Here is a 15,991-nt window from a genome sequence, read left to right as displayed (position 1 = left end):
AGCCCTGCCATCCTTTGAACAGGGAAGCTTGAGTTTGAAGCCAGACGGTGCCTTCGGTGACACTTTCTTCCCACCAGCCATTTATTCTCTTTACCGTCCTGTGATGGGTTGCCCTCCAAACCACTGCCGCATACACAGCCATGTGTGATTGTGTGTCTTTTGCTAATGGGCAAACGCGAGCTTCACCTACTCACTGTTTCTATCTCTCCTTTTCTCTCTCTTGTCTGATGCAGAAAACGGGGGCCCTTCAGAAAAAGCTGCCAGCAGGGCTTTTGGATGATGAAGAAGAAAAGCCAGCTTTGACAAAGGGAAGCAGGAGTGCCTTCGGGGCTTTCTCTGTTGCCCCAGGGCTTGCCCTGTGCTGACTGCCAACTCCTTCGGCTCCTTTGCCATGCACCAGTCCGAGGAATCAAGGCGGACAGAAAAAAGAACAAGGGTGGATTAAGGTCAGCATCATTCTCCCCCTTTGCTCTCCCTCCGGCAGAGTTTCTGTGCCTTTAGCAGCCACGTGACAGGTAGATGTTCAACAGGTGTAGTTTGCCCAGCACAGAAAGGCAAGGATGCAGTAGGTTTGTTGATTTATCTGTCTGCAGCATTGCTTTCCATGGTTCAAAAAGAAGGCAGGCCTAAAAAGGAATGACGGGGAAATTATTTTAAAAAATTGGTCTGGCATGCCCTGGATGAAAGGCCCAATTATACTCTACATCCCAACATGTCTGAGACGAAACTGGGATATGTGGGCCTAGCAACATTAAAGTGTAGTAAAGAGGGACAGAGTTAGTAATAGGCTGCAGCAGTTTGCTTTTGCCTGATCCTGCAGGGAAGGGCAGGCTTCTAATAATAATAAAGGGAATAATAATAATAATAATAATAATAATAATAATAATAATAATAATAATAATAGACATTGACAAAATTACGATCTGCCAACTGCAAAAGGCCACCCTGCTGGGATCTGCGCGCATCATCCGAAAATACATCACACAGTCCTAGACACTTGGGAAGTGTACGACTTGTGATATGAAATCCAGCATATCTATCTTGTTTGCTGTGTCATAATAAAATAATAATAATAATAATAATAATAATAAGACTGTGTCTATTATTATTATTATTATTATTATCATCATCATCATCATCATCATTATTCCCATTATTATTAGTATTATTATTATTCCCTAGACACTTGAGAAGTGTCCAACGTGTGATCCAGTACAACAGCCAGCAGAGTGTCAAAAGATCTCAGCTGGCATTTGGAAACAATAGACATTGACAAAATCACGATCTGCCAACTGCAAAAGGCCACCCTACTGGGATCTGTGCGCATCATCCGAAAATACATCACACAGTCCTAGACACTTGGGAAGTGTTCGACTTGTGATTTTGTGATACGAAATCCAGCATATCTATCTTGTTTGCTGTGTCATAATAAAATAATAACGAGACTGTGTCTATTATTATTATTATTATTATTATTATTATTATTATTATTATTATTATTATTCCCTAGACACTTGGGAAGTGTCCAACATGTGATCCAATACAACAGCCAGCAGAGTGTTTGCAGTGGGCTCATCTTGTTGTGTTTCAAATGATGATGATGATGACGATGATGATGATGATAATAATAATAGATTTTATTTGTTACCATCCTTTCCTCATGGCGCGATGCAGGGCAAAGCACAGTTGTAACTCATTGCCATAAAATATGTACCATAAAATACATACTTTGAACCATACCATCACAAAATACATCTATTAATGTTGGAAATTGCAACCTTCTTTAAGCCTCCACTACTTATTTGTTATGTGTATAATGCAAATTGCTTACTGTATTGTATCTGTGTGTATTGGTGTGCAGTTTTCCTTAACTCTTTGTTGTGGGAAAAGCTGCAGGCCAGATCTGGGCGTGTTCAGGACTCAGACTCCATTTTAGGAACAGTACAGTTTAGTCTTCAGTAGGAACAGTATGCTTAGAGACTTCAATGCAGAAACAGAGACTCTTAGACTCTCAGACCAGACAGATGCTTTAGACATGGACTGTTGATGATAAGAATGATGCCAGACCTAAAACTTTATTTTGAAGTGGGTGCATTAGTATGGATAGAAACATACCATAGCACTGAAAAGGTCTAGAAAATATCTAAAGGACATAGTTTGTCAGACAAGTCAAGGCAACTGTGTGTGACGGTCTCACAAATATGGATGGAGGTCATGTTGGAGAACCTAGGAAATGTCCACCATCATTAGGTCCTTCAGCATGACTCTATGGTCAACTTCTGATGGAAACATACCATAGGAGTACTGAAAGGTCTAGGAAATACCTAAAGGACATAGTTTGTCAGACAAGTCAAGGCAACTGTGTCACAAATATGGACGGAGGTCATGTTGGAGAATCTAGGAAATGTCCACCATCATCAGGTCCTTCAGCATGACTCTGTAGTCTACTTCTGATGGAAACATACCATAGAAGCACTGAAAGGTCTAGAAAATACCTAAAGGACATAGTTTGTCAGATGGGTAAAAGCAACTGTGTGTGATGGTCTTACAAATATGGAGGTCATGTTGGAAAATCTAGGAAATGCTCACCATTATTAGGTCCTTCAGCATGACTCTATGGTCTACTTCTGATGGAAACATACCATAGAAACACTGAAAAGATCTACAAAATACCTAAAGGACATAGTTTGTCAGATGGGTAAAAGCAACTGTGTGTGATGGTCTCACAAATATGGAGGTCATGTTGCAGAATCTAGGAAATGTCCACCATCATTAGGTCCTTCAGCATGACTTTATGGTCAACTTCTGATGGAAACATACCATAGAAGCACTGAAAAGCCTAGAAAATACCTAAAGGACATAGTTTGTCAGATGAGTTCTGTGCATCTGATGAAATAGACCGCAAAAGCTGACCTTACAGGACCTTTGTTGACGTTAAGGATCCATAGGATTGGGGGGTTTTGTGTGTGTAAACTCGATTCTTAGCGTCTTAAACCTAAGGTTGTTCCCCCGAGACACAAAGTCTGTCTGAGTCGTCTGTCTCTTTCCAAATTCAAACCACAGGTCACCGTTTGTTTTTTTTTTGTCTTTTCCCCGACAGAACTTTGAACTCCATCAGACAGAGATAAGGAGACCGGCATCGGTGAGTAAACGGCCCCGTTTCAGAGTCACATTGTCTTGCAATGTCTGGGTCGAGACGTTTATTTGGGGTGGGAAATCCAAATGCAATCCCACTACGGATGCGTTAAGGCCCCTGTCTTGCACCATCTCCCCAATGGAAAGGACCAAAGTTAGTAAGAGAAATTCCTCTCTTTTCAAAAGAAATCACCAAACTCCCAGAAGTTGAAGTAGATAAAAAACCGGCTGCGGTCAGTAATAAATTACAGGTTGCGCATCCCTTATCCGGCATTCAGAGTAATCCAGAATTGTCCACCTGGGTGGTTGAGATAGCGATCCCTTTGCTTTCTGATGGTTCAAACTCTTTAATGCTCAAAATTATTTAAAATACAGTATGGCGCATAAAATTACCTTTGGGCGATGTCTATAAAGCGGCTATGAAACATCACGGAATGTCATGTTTCGACTTGAGTGCCGTCTCCAATATATCGCATGAAGTGTGTGTATTATTCCAAAATACAAAAAAACAAATCAAATCAGAAATCCAAAATAGCATTTTGAGAAAAGTGTTAAGGTAAAGGTAAAGGTTTTCCCCTGATGTTAAGTCCAATCGTTTCCGACTCTGGGGGTTGGTGCTCATCTCCATTTCTAAGCCGAAGAGCTGGTGTTGTCCGTAGAGACCTCCTAGGTCGTGTGGCCGGCATGATTGCATGGAGCGCCATTACCTTTCTTCTGGAGTGGTACCTATTGATCTACTCACACTTGCATGTTTTCAAACTGCTAGTTTGGCAGAAGCTGGGGCTAATAGCGGGTGCTCACTCCGCTCCCCTGATTCGAACCTTCGAAGTTCAGCATCTCAGCGCTTTAACACACTGTGCCACTGGGGGCTCCAATAATAATAGCAATTATTATTAATATCATTATTAATTATTATTAATAATAATAATTACTATTAATAAATAATAATTAATAATAATCTGTCAACTGCAGAAGGCCACCTTACTAGGATCTGTACGCATCATCCAAAAATACATCACACAGTCCTAGACACTTGAGAAGTGTTCAACTTGTGATTTTGTTTTATGAAATCCAGCATATAGATCTGGATAGCTGTGTCCTACTATGTATATAATAATAATAATAGCAACAATACTAATAATAATAATCCAGAACTACATCACACAATCCTAAACACTTGGGAAGTGTTTGATTTGTTAATTTGTAATATGAAATCCAGCATATAGATCTCGTTTGCTGTGTCTTACTATGTACAGTATATAATAATAATAATAATCCGAAACTACATCATACAGTCCTAGAAACTTGGGAAGTGTTTGACTTGTGATTTTGTGATACGAAATCCAGCATATACATCTTGTTTGCTGTGTCATACGATGCTAATTTATATATATATATATATATATATATATATATATATATATATATAAAATTTATAATAATTTATAAATATATAATATATTGAATATACATATAATATTTATAATAATATTATAATGGAATACAATATTATACAAATAATAATATAATATAATAATATTAATTATATATTATATATTAAATGTAATTTTACTTTTTTTCGTGTCAGGTCAACATAACATTACTGCGTATTGAACTATTTTTTCTGTCAAATTTGTTGTATAACATGATGTTTTTCCGAATATCTTGGATAATAAGGAGAGATTAAGGAAAAGCTTATTAAACATCAAATTAGGTTATGATTTTACAAATTAAGCACCAAAACATCATGTTGTACAACAAATTTGACAGAAAAAGTAGTTCAATACGCAGTAATGTTATGTTGTAATTACTGTATTTACGAATTTAGCACCAAAATATCACGATATATTGAAAACATTGACTGCAAAAATGGCTTGGATAATCCAGAGGCTTGGATAAGCGAGGCTTGGATAAGTGAGACTCTACTATAATAATAATAATAATATAATAATAACCCTACCCGCAGTTCCTTTTCTGTCCGGCAGAGAGCGGCAATGAGCCCGCGCGCCCCAATGCATCCTAATGGGGAGCAAAAGGAGGGGGGGTGTCCTTTTGTCTGAGCCTAGGGGTAGAAAAGGGGGTCTTGCTCCTTCCTTGAAGCCCACCCCTCTTTCCCCGCCTTGCTCCGCCCCTTTTGACGTCAGGAAGGAAGGAGGAGGAGGAAGGAGGGAGGAGAGAGAGAGAGAGAAAGGGAGGCAGAGGAGGCAGAGCCTGAGCTCTCTCTCTTTGCTCCAAGTTTCTCCCTCTTTGTTGGAAGGGAGAGCAGAGGGTTTTTTCTCCCTGCGCCCTCTTCTCTTTGGGATCTTAATCCGGTTTGGGTTTTGTTTTGAACCCCCCGACAATTCTGAACAGAGGAAGGAACCTGGAAGAGGTAAGAAGCCTGGAAAAGGTGTGTGTGTGTGTGGGGGGATATTGTGTGTGTTGTTGAGATTGTGGATGTGGCTTGTCTTTCTCTCCATTGTCTGGTCCCAGCTTTGCCTTGGAATTGCGGGGAGCAGAGACAAAGGAGAGGGTTTGCAAAGGGGATTTGTTGCAATGGGGAGGGGGCCTCACTTGTATGTAAACAAAGGAGCCCCCTTTCCCAACAGGCCTTGGGGTGCATTTGGGAGAGAGAGTTGCATGCAGTGAGAATGAGGCTCCTTTTGCAGGGCAGGAGAGGAGATTTGCACGGTGGGTTTCCCACTATTTCCCCCTTTCCTTTGGGTTTTTTTATGGGGTCGCCTGGGGTCAGGATTTCTCTCATTTGTGTGGATCTGCCTTGGGTTTGCAAAGAGTCTTTTCCCTCTTTCCCTGACCCTCTCTCTCTGCCTTTTGCAATGCTTCCACTGTCCTTTTTTCAAAGCTTTTCAAAGTCCAAACCCTCTTGTTTTCTCCCCCTTTGGGTTTGCTTGGTTCCAGTTCCCTTTTGATAGCTTTTCAAAGTCCAAACAATCTTTATTTTCCCCCCTTTCGGGTTTGTTTTTGCAGCTTGGCACCGAAGTTTGTTGTTCTGCTCCTCCTCCTCTTCCTCCAAACAGGTTTGTTCGCTCTTGTATGTTTTTATTTTGAAAGGGAGAAAGAGGCAGCTGTGCAAAGAAAGTCCACCCTCTCTCTTCCTTTCTATTTTTTTTTGTAATGTGTTTTGATCCGGATCAAATTTCTCTTCTGGCTGCCCCTCTCCCAAAGGAGACCCAATCAGGACCAGCTAACACCTCCCCCCAACCCACCCAACAAAGGATTCCCCCAGGCAGGAAGCAGCCAGGCTTTGAAGCTGCAAGGCTATTCCATATTAATCAAGCCAGTCAAACAGACAAGGGTTTTTTCTCCCACCCTGGACATCATTCCACAGATACAGTAGAGTCTCACTTATCCAACACAAACGGGCCATAAGTTGGATAATAAGGAGGGATTAAGGAAAAGCCTGTTAAACATCAAATTAGGTTATGATTTTACAAATTAAACACCAAAACATCATGTTTTACAACAAATTTGACAGAAAAAGCAGTTCAATACACAGCAATGTTATGTAGTAATTACTGTATTTATGAATTTGGCACCAAAACATCACAATGTATTGTAAAGATTGACTACAAAAACATAAACGTTGGATAAGCGAATGTTGGATAAGTGAGACTCTACTGTATACAAATCTCCTTTGCCTAGTTTCCAACAGACCTCACAATCAGAAGCATTCTCTCTTGACGTTTTGCCCACATTGAATAGTCTTGCAGCTTCAAAGCCTGGCTGCTTCCTGCCAGGCTTTGAAGCTGCAAGGCTATTCCATACTAATCATGCTGGCCAGTGGCAACATTCACACTTCCTTCAAACAGATGAGGGTTCTTTCTCCCTTGTCTAGTTTCCAACAGACCTCACAGCCGGAAGCATTGCACAGCCTTGCAGCTTCAAAGCCTGGCAGGAAGCAGCCGTCCGGACTTTGAAGATGCAAGGCTATTCCATACTAATCAAGCTGGCCAGTGGCAACATTCACACTTCCTTCAAACAGACAAGAGTTCTTTCTCCCACCCTGGACATCATCCCACATATATATAAATCTCCCTTGCCTATTTTTCTAACAGACCTCACAACCTCACAGCCAGAAGCATTCTCTCCTGACGTTTTGCCCACATTGAACAGCCTTGCAGCTTCAAAGCCTGGCAGGAAGCAGCCAGGCTTTGAAGCTGCAAGGCTATTCCATACTAATCATGATGTCCAGTGGCAACATTCATACTTCCTTCAAACAGACAAGGGTTCTTTCTCCCACTCTGAACATTATTCCACAGATATATAAATCTCCCTTGCCTCCCAACAGACTTCACAACCTCCGAGGTTGCCTGGCATAGATGTGGGTGAAATGTCAGGAGAGAATGCTTCTGAAACATGGAAACAACCCGGAAAACTCACAACAACCCATTATTATTTTTGTTTTTGTGGAAGGTGGTGTTTTCCCTGTGCTCTGGCCATGTGGATCATGGGAAGTGAAGTCATGGTATTGCTATTATATTGATATTATATGCTGCTTTCCCCTCTCTTACTATAAGAGACCCATAGTCAATACAATAGACAATTTAAAGCATAGGAACGCTAAAATAGAATGGAATGGACCCTCAATGAAAATACGAAATGATGTCGGATTGTGTTGCTTGCTCTTAAGGAAGGGGCTGCTTCCGGGGGGATTTGGGGAGTTGCAGTCCCACCGAAGGCATGGCCGGAGGAGCTTCCCAGTTTGCAAACAGGACCCTGCACAAAAGATCTTCCAAAAGGGAGAGTCTTGTACACACATGACCATCTGGGATCCTTTCATTCTCTCCCCCGCCCTGTTCTTTCTATTCTTTCTCCTCCCTCCTCTGTTTCTTCCCCCTTTCTTTTCTTCCTGCTCTTAAGTAATTCTAGAGCGCAAACAGATCCCCAGGGCTTGTTTACATCCCACAAAGAAAGGCAGCGAAGCCATGGAGCTCTTTATTATGAGTCTCTACAAAGGGCAGAGATTTTTTTCCCTCTGTTCTGGCATCTGATCACACAAGTGGCATAGCTTTTGACCAAAAAAATAAAAAGAGGGTTGCCAACTGACCCCGGACCTGGTTTGCTCCTGCGCCTTTTAATCGCAATGGAATGTCCTCTGGAAAACAGGAGGCTCTTTGGGGCATCAAGAAACATCTCCGAAGCTGATTCAGAGCTGCTTCACTGAGGCAGAGGAGCAGTTGGGTGTCGAGAAGTTGGCAACTTTGTACCGACCCACCAAGTGGGAAACAGATTGGCAGGAAGCAGTGTGTATGTATTTGTCATGTTATTATTAATATTATATTTGTTTCATGGTCGGAGTCATTGTACTAAACTCTTTGTCAATGATGTGAATTGTGTTGTCGAAGGATTTCATGGCCAGAATCACAAGGTGGTTGTGTGTTTGTATGGCCATGTTCCAGAAGCATTCTCTCCTGATGTTTTGCCCACATCTATAGCAGGTTGTGATACCTCACAACCTCTGAGGATGCCTACCGTAGATGTGGGTGAAATGTCAGGAGAGAATGCTTCTAGAACATGGCCATACAGCCTGGAAAACACACAACAACCCAATGATGTGAATTATTTGTGGATGTAACCATTTGTGGATTTTATCCCTGAAGTGTTTTGAGTAGCAGTGCGGATGACAAATAATATTTCCTTTCTATCTCTCTTTCACATTAATTAAACTCGAAACCACAATGATAATATACAAGCCTAAGAAATTAAAGGATTTTGGGTGCATCCAGACTATAGAATGAATGCAGTTTTAACACTTGAACTGGCTCATAGCTCGGTACTATAGAATCAGGGGAGTTGTAGTTTCGCAAGATCTTTCGCCTTCTTTGCCAAGAGTGCTGGTGCCTCACCAGACTTTCAGGATACCGTGGCATTCAGCCATGACTTCTAAAGTGACTTCAGATTGCGTTATTTCTGCAGTGTAGATGCACCTTTTGTCTCCTAATCATCGGGGGATTGTGGAACTCATTGCCACAAGATGTGACATAAATAATGCCGTGATCAAACAGATTTCTGGCATCTCTCTCCGCAATTTTGGGAACCTTACTGTTTCTTGGTGGTTCTTTGAAAAATTTCTTGATGTCGGACGAATTCGAGTTGGTTTGCGTCATCAGGCTTGTTTTTCTATTAACTTTTGGTTGTACTCGTGGTTTCTAGAGACGTGGAGGCAGTGAGGAGTGATTTCCCTCATTGACATTCATAGAGATGTTAAGCCTGAGCTGGCTTTGAGAGATGGACTATGAACAGCTATGGCAGTGTTGACAGTCAGTGCTCTGTGTTTTCTGGCTAAGCAAGGAAGAAAGGCTTTATCTTGCTCCAATTCTTCCGACATTTTTCATTTCTCTCCAGCTTTTCATCTTCCTCTCATTTGAATGAACACTGGGTGAGATTAAGTGCCCCTGTGGTCTGGATATATTGGAGTTCATTGTTGTTGGGTTGCTGCGAGTTTTCCGGACTGTATGGTCATTTTTGAGAAGCAGTCTCTTCTGACGTTTTGCCCACATTTATGGAAGGCATCCTCAGAGGTTGTGAGTTCTGTTGGAAACTAGGCAAGTGGGGTTTATATATCTGGAATAATGTCCAGGGTGGGAGAAAGAACTCTTGTCTGTTTGAGGCAAGTATGAATGTTGCAATTGGACAGCTTGATTAGCATTGAATGGCCTTGCAGCTTCAAAGCCTGGCAGGAAGCAAGCCAGGCTTTGAAGCTGCAAGGCTATTCAATGTGGGTAAAACATCAAGAGCATGGCCATACTTTCCAAACGTCAGGAACTTCTGGAACATGATCATACAACTTGGAAAACCCACTGCAACCCAGTGATTCTGGCCTTGAAAGCCTTCAACAACATGTTTGTTTGTTTGTTTGTTTATTTACTATATTTATATCCTGCTCTTCTCACCCCAGAGGGGACTCAGAGTGGCTTACAAATCAAATGTACATACAATATATTATTAGCATAGCACAATATATGTATTAAATTACTATATTGTACTATATCATTATATAGTAATATTATTATTATTAATAATAATGTTGTTGTTGTTGCTGTCTTCAAGCCATTTCCAAATTACGGTGACCCTAAGAGTTTTCTTGACAAGAGTTGTCCTTTGAGCGGTTTCTTCTGACTTACGGCGATCTTAAGGGGACACTTTTCGGGGTGTGAACCTTATTCTCTAGAATCATAGTTCAGTGTTTGATCCGAGGACTTTGCCTTGCACAAGGATCGCATGACATTTCAACCAGTTTCGGTTCAGTGCCCGCCACGTGTGTTGGACTACAACTCTCACAATCTCAGAAGCCAAAGTCCAGCCTATTTGGAAGGGGAATCTGCTTGCAGAAGGCTAGTTTTGGTTTGTCCTCGAAGCCTCGAGACGGAGAAAGAGGCAGGCAAGACTCATCAGAAGCCACATTCCAGCTTATCTGCAAGGGAATCTGTTTGTGGAAGGCTAGTTTTGGTTTGTCCTCGAAGCCTAGAGGCAGGCAAGACTCATCACAGCTTCTCTTCTTTACTTTTTTATTGCGTTCCCTTTTGTGCCTTGCTCTGAATCCACAGGACGCTTTGCAAAGCCTGTCTGGCTCAGGATGACTTTTGATGGAGAAGATTTCCTTCTGCCAAATGCCAAGGGACAGGCGTATTGAGCATACGTGTATTTGGTAGATCTTGCACACCCTTCTGTGTCCCATCACCAGTGTTAGATTGCGGCCGATTTTGGGAGCAGGGAAACATCTGCATATTCCTCGTCGCCAGGGGGCACCCACCCACCCCTCCGCCCTTTCGTTCCCCGGCCCTTTCCCTGTTGTTTTCGTTCAAATTTCCCTTTTGGAGCCAAGATCTGAGAAGCGAGTCGGATACAATTTGGGGAAGAGGAGCCGCAGCCCTGCTTTTCTCCCCCTTGATCTCCGGAGAGCCCTTTCATCTTGCTTCGGTCTTTGGGGTGGAGTGGCCACGTGGCCTCTAGAAGTGGTTCTAATTTAAACACACAAAGGGTCGCGTGCCAAGTACCGGAAGACGGACGAAGAGGAGGAGGCACTTCATCCTCACCATCACCGTATCTTGGTTCCTCCCGTTCCGCAGCCAACTCAGCACGACATCTGTGTGTGAGTGGTTTCCTCTCTGATTTCGGAGGCTTTGAAGCTGGTGGCCAATTTTTTGGGTGGGAGAGATGTGCCGGGGAGGGTAAGTTGGGAGAGCTGGAGCCCTGGTTCACAGACAGGAGCCAGCAACCCCGCTCTGGATGGAATCTGCTCATCTCCAGATGACAGATCTGCCTCCAGCAGCGAGAAGGGGCTGCGTGACAGGAAGGGCAGCAGCAGAGCAAAGCGCTCCCGGGTGGCTCAAAGCAAGTGAGTCAAGCCGTAATGGAGCAGCTGGGAGAAGGGTGGTAATTGCTCTTCGCTCTGTGATGCAGCGTTGAGTCAGGGCGCATTTGCATTGCAGAGTTATGTCAGGTTGAAACCCCATAAGTGTCGGACTCCCATGCATCCATCCCATTGACTCCTGAGATGTATATTTTGGAGATAGATTTGGGATGATGTTGTTTTTTGTGTATGTGTCAGGAGCAACTTGAGAAACTGCAAGCCGATTCCAATATGAGAGAATTGGCTGTCCCAGGGGATGCCTGGATATTTTACATATCATCCTGTGGGAGGCGTCTCTCATGTCCCCACATGGAAGCTGTAGCTGACGGACGAAAGCTCACCCTACTCCCCGGATTCTAACTGCCGACTTTTCGGTCAGCAGTTCCTCCGGCACAAGTTGTAGCTGTTTGTGGAGGCGGGAGCCTGCCTGTGTAAATGGACACCCGTGCCACATACACACACACTTTTATTATGTGTATAGATAGACTAGCTGTGCCCGGCCACACGTTGCTGTGGCAAAGTATGGTGGTATGGGAAATAAAGTATTGAGGAATTGGTGGTAGTTAAGGTAAAAGGTAAAGGTTTTCCCCTGGCATTAAGTCCATTATAAATGGGTTATATAGTTGTGTGGAAGGGCATTGAGTCTACACTGCCATATAATCCAGTGCAAATTAGATAATCTGTGGAAGAGGCCTAAGTGAGGCCTAACTCGGCCTGTCCACTGGGCTGAGTGGGTTGCTAGGAGACCAAGTGGGCAGAGGTTAGTCCTCTAACTGGCAGCAATTGGATAAAAACAATTATTCCTTTCCCTCTAGTTAGGACTTTTCTTTTCTTTTTGTTGTATCAACCTAGAGGCGTGGATGATGGGTTGTGTTGTCAAATTTCCAGGTGGGGGGCCTGTAGTTTTGTTGTTTTGTTGGTCACCGTGATGCCATCACTCATTTATATATATATAGATTGTGCTTTGCTGCATTGGTTTAAGTCCAGTTGGGTTTAATACGGTTCTGTATTTTTATTGATTTAATGATCCTGCTTCAGATTGTATTAGTACTACATTTAATTGAATGGGACAATACTGGCAATAAATAAAGGCCAAAATGCATCATAAAGAATATGTATGTGTGGGTAGGTCATCTGGGAGGATAGGTTTGGAGTGAGGAGGGCTGCTGATTTGGAGGCCTGGGTTTCCCCATGCCATTATAACATAATGGCTCTTCTTTCCAGCATATTATTTTCACTTTTGAAAAAGTGGGTTTCAAGAAGGATGAGTCCTACAGGTGTGTGCCTCTGTTATTGAAGCAGAAAGGGGTTCCTAATCATTCGTTCTTTGTGTTGTCGAAGACTTTCATAGTCAGAATCACTGGGTTGCTGAGAGTTTTTCTGGCTGCCTTGCCATGTTCCAGAAGCATTCTCTCCTGACGTTTCACCCGCATCTATGGCAGGCATCCTCAGAGGTTGTGAGGTCTGTTGGAAACTAGGCAAGTGAGGTTTATATATCTGTGGAATAATGTCCAGGGCGGGAGGAAGAACTCTTGTCTGCTGGAGGAAAGTGTCAATGTTGCAGAAAACAGACATGAAACAGTCAGGGCCAGCTAACACATCCTAACAAAAGATTCCTTCAGGCAGGATGCAGCACCAGGCTTTGAAGCTGGAAGGCCATTCAGTGCTATCAAGCAGGCCAATTTCAACATTCACACTTGCCTCCAACAGATGAAAGTTCTTTCCAGACATGAAACAGTCAGGGCCAGCTAACACCTCCTAATAAAAGATTCCTTCAGGCAGGAAGCAGTGCCAGGCTTTGAAACTGCAAGGCCATTCAGTGCTAATCAAGCAGGCCAATTTCAACATTCACACTTGCCTCCAACAGACAAAAGTTCTTTCTCCCACAGATATATAAAACCCACTTGCCTAGTTTCCAACAGACTTCACAACCTGTGAGGATGCCTGCCATAGATGTGGCTGAAATGTCAGGAGAGAATGCTTCTGGAACATGGCAATACAGTCCAGACAACTCACAGCAACCCATTAGTACTTTAACAGAAAATATTGTCCAGTAGACAGAAATAACATTAAGAAATAGCTTCCTGCACTACAAAAAGCAAAATAACCTGGGAAAATGTCAACACTTGCAGAAATTACTTCTTTTGGCCACCTTGTACATGTGTTGGACAGTAGCCTCTATCATCTCTGCCATTCTGAGAATGATGTGAGTTGTAAGTTGGGGAAAGGTTCTCTCATGTTGTTGCAGTTGCCAAAGGAGTTGCCCTTTTAGCCTTTTCCAGCAGAACCAAAAAGACCTGGTAAGTGGAGGAGTAGTTCAACAATTTAGGGTGTGTTTCGCTTGGAGGAGGCAAGGCTGTGAGTGGACACAATTGTCATCTTTAAATGCCTGAATCATGTACAAAATGGAGCAAACCTGAAGGGCGGCGGACTCTTTTAGATTTCTTTTAACCAGAGATTATCTGAAGCCAATGTGATGGACTGATCTGGGTGTTGGATTTTGTCTCTGGAGACCAGGATTCGAATCCTTGCTGAGCCATGAAACCGACTTGGGTGTCTCAAAAGGAGGCCAAACACCTTCTGAACAAACCTTGCCAAGCAAACCCCATTGTGTGTTCAACTTAAGGTTGCCATACATCAGAAATGACCTAAAGGCGCACAACTATAAAACCAGAAGTTGGATGGGCATCTTTCAAAGTCCTTCAGTTGTGTATTCTTGCAGAGCAGTGAGTTGGACTAGATGTGTTGTGGAAGGCTTTCATGGCCGGGATCACAGGGTTGTTGTATGTTTTCCTGGCTGTTTGGCCATGCTCCAGAAGTATTCTCTCCTGACGTTTCGCCCACATCTATGGCAGGCATCATCCACAACCTCTGAGGATTCCTGCCATAGATGTGGGCAAAACGTCAGGAGAGAATACTTTTGGAACATGGCCATACAGCCAGGAAAACATACAACAACCTTGGACTAGATGCATCTCTCCCTTTCTTCTCCAAGATTATCTGAATCTTGTGATATCTTGGCATCTAAAACAGATTTATTTTAGTAAAAGGTTTTTGTGGTAAAAGATGGATGTTGTTTGAGTCAGTTGAAGTTTGGCCTATTGGAGCTGGAGGAAGACAAGCATTTTCCTTGCTTTTGGAGTCTTCCTTTGCCCCAGGTGACACAGTGTGTTAAAGCACTGAGCTGCTGAACTTGTGAACCAAAAGGTCCCAGGTTCAAATTTGTTGTATAACATGATGTTTTGGTGCTTAATTTGTAAAATCATAACCTAATTTGATGTTTAATAGGCTTCTCCTTAATCTCTCCTTATTATCCAACATATTCGCGTATCCAATGTTCTGCCGGCCCGTTTATGTTGAATAAGTGAAACTCTACTGTATATTGTTGCCACTTCTTATATAGTTGCTCTTAAACTAGTTCCAGTTTCTTGATTGCAACCTTTGCTTTGGTAAGTAATTGAATCAAAGTATAGACAATATTTCACCATTTCAAGTGCTTTATTGTCTATATTAGGAGCCCCCGGTGGCACGGCAGGTTAAACCACTGAGCTCCTGAACTTGCTGATCAAAAGATCGAGAGTTCGAATCAGGGAAGTGGGGTGAGCTCCTGCTGTTAGCCCTAGATTCTGCCAACCTAGCAGTTCGAAAACATGCAAATGTGAGTAGATCAGTAGGTACCGCTCCAATGGGAAGGTAACGGCGCTCTATGCAGTCATGTCAATGGCCACATGATCTTGGAGGTGTCTATGGACAATGCCGGCTCTTCAGCTTAGAAATGGAGATGAGCACCAACCCCCCAGAGTCGGTTACGACTGGACTTAACGTCAGGGGAAACCTTTACCTTTTACCTTTGCCAGGCTGAGTGGATCAGTCATTCCATTCTGTGCAACAGAAGCTGAGCAGAGAGTCCAGTTTTGTGTGGATGCCGGTCCATCTTGTTCTTTCCTTCTGAGGCTGCTCTAAGTGTTTGCAGATGCAAGGTGCTATCTAACTGTAGCAGCGGAATGTATTTGCATGCGAAAGCAGGATGGGTTAGTGTGTAATTGAGACATACCTAAATGTATTTGCATTAGTAAGAGGCCCCAGCAAGGAATAGGCTCCCTCCTCCGGAGCCGGGTGGAGGGAGGTCGGCATTAATTCGAGTGCTTGTACAACCTTTTGCTTGCGGAACCAGCCCCAGAAGAAGGTATCGCCTGACAGCTTTGATGCTGCCTCCTCCTCCTCTTCTTCTTCTTTGCACGTGCAAGCCTCGATTTCTCACCGCTTGGTAATCCCACGCTAGGCAACAGATGGAGGAACAGACTCCTTTGCCGGAGAGGTGAGGAAGCCCTGTCTGTCTGCGCCATTCGACTTGTGATGGTGCCTTCATTCGCACGCTCAAGGTGCCGCTGGCGATGGTGCGAAGTGGTCCTTAGTGTATCACCGGCGGATAGTCGCATTAGTAGGGGGTTCCTGACAGCTTGACAAAAGTGTTGCCTGCCGCGTTGTTTGTACGGCGTTTCC

The 15,991-nt window shown here is 43.2% G+C and overlaps 1 protein-coding gene across 4 annotated transcripts in view; it reads left to right on the top strand.

Annotated features, from left to right (window-relative positions):
* The first annotated feature begins 334 nt into the window (after positions 1-334).
* Positions 335-15,991, top strand: part of sema4c (semaphorin 4C) — a 113,452-nt gene continuing 97,795 nt past the window's right edge. Inside the window, exons 1-2 of one of the 4 annotated variants that reach the window (XM_062961258.1) lie at positions 335-446; positions 3,101-3,142. The gene's annotated coding sequence lies outside the window, so the exon portion shown is untranslated. Of the gene's footprint in view, positions 447-3,100; positions 3,143-5,287; positions 5,507-7,292; positions 8,383-10,125; positions 11,228-15,991 lie in introns of those variants that run through there. The other 3 variants (XM_062961256.1, XM_062961259.1, XM_062961257.1) reach the window with 3 other exon arrangements.

The sequence above is a fragment of the Anolis carolinensis genome, unplaced genomic scaffold (genome assembly GCF_035594765.1).
Source record: "Anolis carolinensis isolate JA03-04 unplaced genomic scaffold, rAnoCar3.1.pri scaffold_8, whole genome shotgun sequence".
Classification (NCBI taxonomy): Eukaryota; Metazoa; Chordata; class Lepidosauria; order Squamata; family Dactyloidae; genus Anolis; species Anolis carolinensis.
Note: the sequence above shows the minus strand (reverse complement) of the source record. Positions and strands in the feature narration are given on the sequence as shown.